Source organism: Otolemur garnettii, unplaced genomic scaffold, assembly GCF_000181295.1.
Source record: "Otolemur garnettii isolate 467f Iridium unplaced genomic scaffold, OtoGar3 scaffold00044, whole genome shotgun sequence".
Lineage (NCBI taxonomy): Eukaryota > Metazoa > Chordata > Mammalia > Primates > Galagidae > Otolemur > Otolemur garnettii.
Genome location: NW_003852439.1, coordinates 10,615,823 through 10,619,047, shown reverse-complemented (window position 1 = coordinate 10,619,047; position 3,225 = coordinate 10,615,823).

The window sequence follows — 3,225 nt, the reverse complement described above, 5'->3', positions numbered from 1 at the left end:
ATTTTTTGGTTGCAGCCATCATTGTTGTTTTGGCAGGTCCGGGCTGGGGATTCAAACCCACTACCTTAGGTATACGTGGCTGGCGCCTTAGCCGGTTGAGCTATAGGCGCCGAGCCTCATTGTAATTATTGACTTGAATTTCTCTAATAGTGAAATTGCACATCTCTTCATGTTTGTATTGGCCATTTGTGTATGTGTTGTGAGTTCTCGATTAAGATATCACTGTCATATATTGATGGTGTGCCCTAATTGTAGGAAAAGTACTTAAAGGGGCAAAATGCTATGCTTTGAATCTCTAGAAACAGAAAATAGATTAGTGGTTTCCAGGGGCTATGAGGTGGACAGAGGGAAAATGGGGATTGATTGCTGATGAGAAGAGGCTTCTTTTGGGGGGAGTAATGAAATGTTATAAATTAGATAGAGGTGATAGTCCCACAATTCTGGAACTACCCTAAAAAAAAACCACTGAACTGTATACTTTATTTATTTATTTATTTTTAATTTTTGAGACAGAGTCTCATTTGTTGCCCGTGGTAGAGTGCCCTGATGTCACAGCTTACAGCAACCTCAAATTCCTGGGCTTAAGAGATTCTCTTGTCTAAGTCTCCCAAGTAGCTGGGACTACAGGTGCCTGCCACAACACGCTTTTTTTTTTTTAGTGATAAAGATCTCACTCTTGCTCAGGCTAGTCTCCAACCTGTGAGCTCAGGCAATTCACCTGCCTTGATCTCCCAGAGTGCTAGGATTATAGGCGTGAGCCACTGTGCCGGCCTTGAACTATATACTTTAAATGAATTTTATATGAACTATATCTTAATACAGCTATTTTAAAATGCTTCCTTTTGAAAGCAGAACTAAAACAGTAACTGTGACAGGAACCACTTCATTAGCCAGCTCTATCAAGCAGGAGTGGATGTTGCAGACTTTTGGTGAATTGACATTTCTCAGAACTCCAGTCACTACCCTTCTCTCTCCAGCGTCCCCAATCAATCCTTATTCCTTCATTCTGATTCTGTCTTGTGTGAGTTTCTTAGTTTCTTCTAATCTAGGAAACCTCTTCACTTCATCTGAGGGGGCAAGCAAACCTCTTTAGGCATTTAGAAATAGAAAGTCAGAGAGGGAAGAGTGAGCTAGCTTGTGGTATCTGTAAGGCCTTACACTCCAGCCTGAACCCCAACTTTGCGGAACATCAGTGCTGGAGGCAGCAGCTGCCTGAGCTGTTACACAGCAGAGACCCATTGAGAGAGCCTTAAACATACCCTCTCAACCCCCATACCTAAGGTAGTCCCTTCCTTTTCCTGTGGGGCCTGAAGTTCCACCATCATTTCATATGGGTTGATACCACAGTAGCCACTCACCTCTTGGCCCTTAATAAGTTTATGTTATCAGCCTAACCAAAGCAAGGTTTTGAGGGTACGAGAGTCAAGTAAAGTTTGGGTAAATTGAGGAAGAAGAATTCTTAATTGGTGAGACAGCCCTGGACATGTGGCCATGGGGCAAGATGGATCTCTAGTGGTTCCTTAGCCAGCCATAAAAACCCACCAAGTCCGTGGTACCAGTCTTGTATGTGTACAAGGAGATTTCCTGAGGCTTCATTCTGCTTATATCCAACTTAGTGAGTCTTTCCTTGGAAACTCTAGAGGGTGCTCCCTTGCAAGGTCACTTCCTGGCTCAGTAGGAAATATCAGTGACTAATAAAGTTAGAGGAAAGATGGCAAATACTTTAAGGTTAGAAGTGCTGGAAACATCTTTTGGTAGAGTTTGGGTAGAGGGTTTTCAGGATCCTCTGGTCCAGCAGTGATACCCCTATAGGTCTTAGGTTTTACCCCCTCTTCCATCCTTTTCAACATGAGGGAATGACTGGAAGTGACTGGCCCTCAGTTGCATGTCCAATGAGTAATGGAGCCAGAGCTTAGCTCTCTTGCCTGTGCATGCTCCATACATTCAGCCTCTCCTGGCCAGCAGCCACCATGTCTGGAGCATCCACTGCTGAGCAAGGTCACCCATGACAGATACCAGCCTCAGCCCTCTGCAGAGGACCTCTGTCCACCTGAGCCACAAATGTCTGACTCTGCCTACGTATTGCTCCTGTGGCTTTCTGTGGAGCAGTTTCCTCTCATGGTTTGCGTTCTGCCTTCTTGGCTACAACCCCCCTCCTGTACCATCTGGAACCGGCTGAAGCTCTTGTTCATGCTGCCCACCCCTTCTGCCATGTTCTGCCTTGTGTGGGCCCACACCAGCACAGATTTACTAAGTACAGAGAGTTCTCCTTTTATTTATTTCTGATTGCTTAGAGAGGAAAAAAAAATGTTGCTTCTCAGACTTCAGTGTCTTAGCACTTATGTAGCAACAATTTAAAAAAATTGTTTGCAACATCTTCCCCTTGGTATTTAGTGCAACCCCTTAGGGGTTCTGCTGACACACAACTCCCAGCCTGGACCAGTGTCAGTGGGGTTAGAAGGGTTTGATCCCTGGCCATGAGGGCTCTTCTGTCCCTGTGGCCTTATAGGCTTCCTCCACTGTAGCCCTGATTTTTTGTTGTTGTTGTTTTGAGACGAAGTCTCACTCTGTTGCTCAGGCTAGAATGCCATGGCATCAGCCTACCTCACAACAACCTCAAACTCTGGGGCTCAAGCAATCTTTCTGCCTCAGACTCCGGAGTAGCTGAGACTAGACCACCACAACATCTGGCTAGTCTTTCTATTTTTAGTAGAGACAGGGTCTCGCTCTTACTCAGGCTGGTCTGAAACTCCTGAGCTTAAGCAATCTACCTTCCTTGGCCTAGAGTGCTAGGATTATAGGCATGATCCAGTGTGCCTGGCCCTGTGGTCCTAATCTTTTTCTCTAAAGTCAGGTGTCCTAGAAAGCTCTGGAGTCTTGGAAAGTCTGGTCTCTACTCATCCTTTGTACAAAGGGAAGATGCTCCCTTGCTCCTCCTCTCCATCTCTGTCCTCTCTGCTTTGTCTTTTCTCCATCTCACTCCCCTTCCCTGCCTCTCCATCTTCTATCTCCAGATTTTATCACCCTTGTGAACAGACATTACCCAGTAACTATCTATGTGTGATGCTGTATCAAAGCTGTGACTATTCTCTGCACACAGATATGATACTGCAATCGGCCTCAGTCATTATCATTTGGAATACCAGCCATCTGGGAATCTCTCAGACCAGAAATCAGCTTGAGAAGCTGGGCTAGTTCAAGGATGGGTATCTCCTTCTGTTTTTT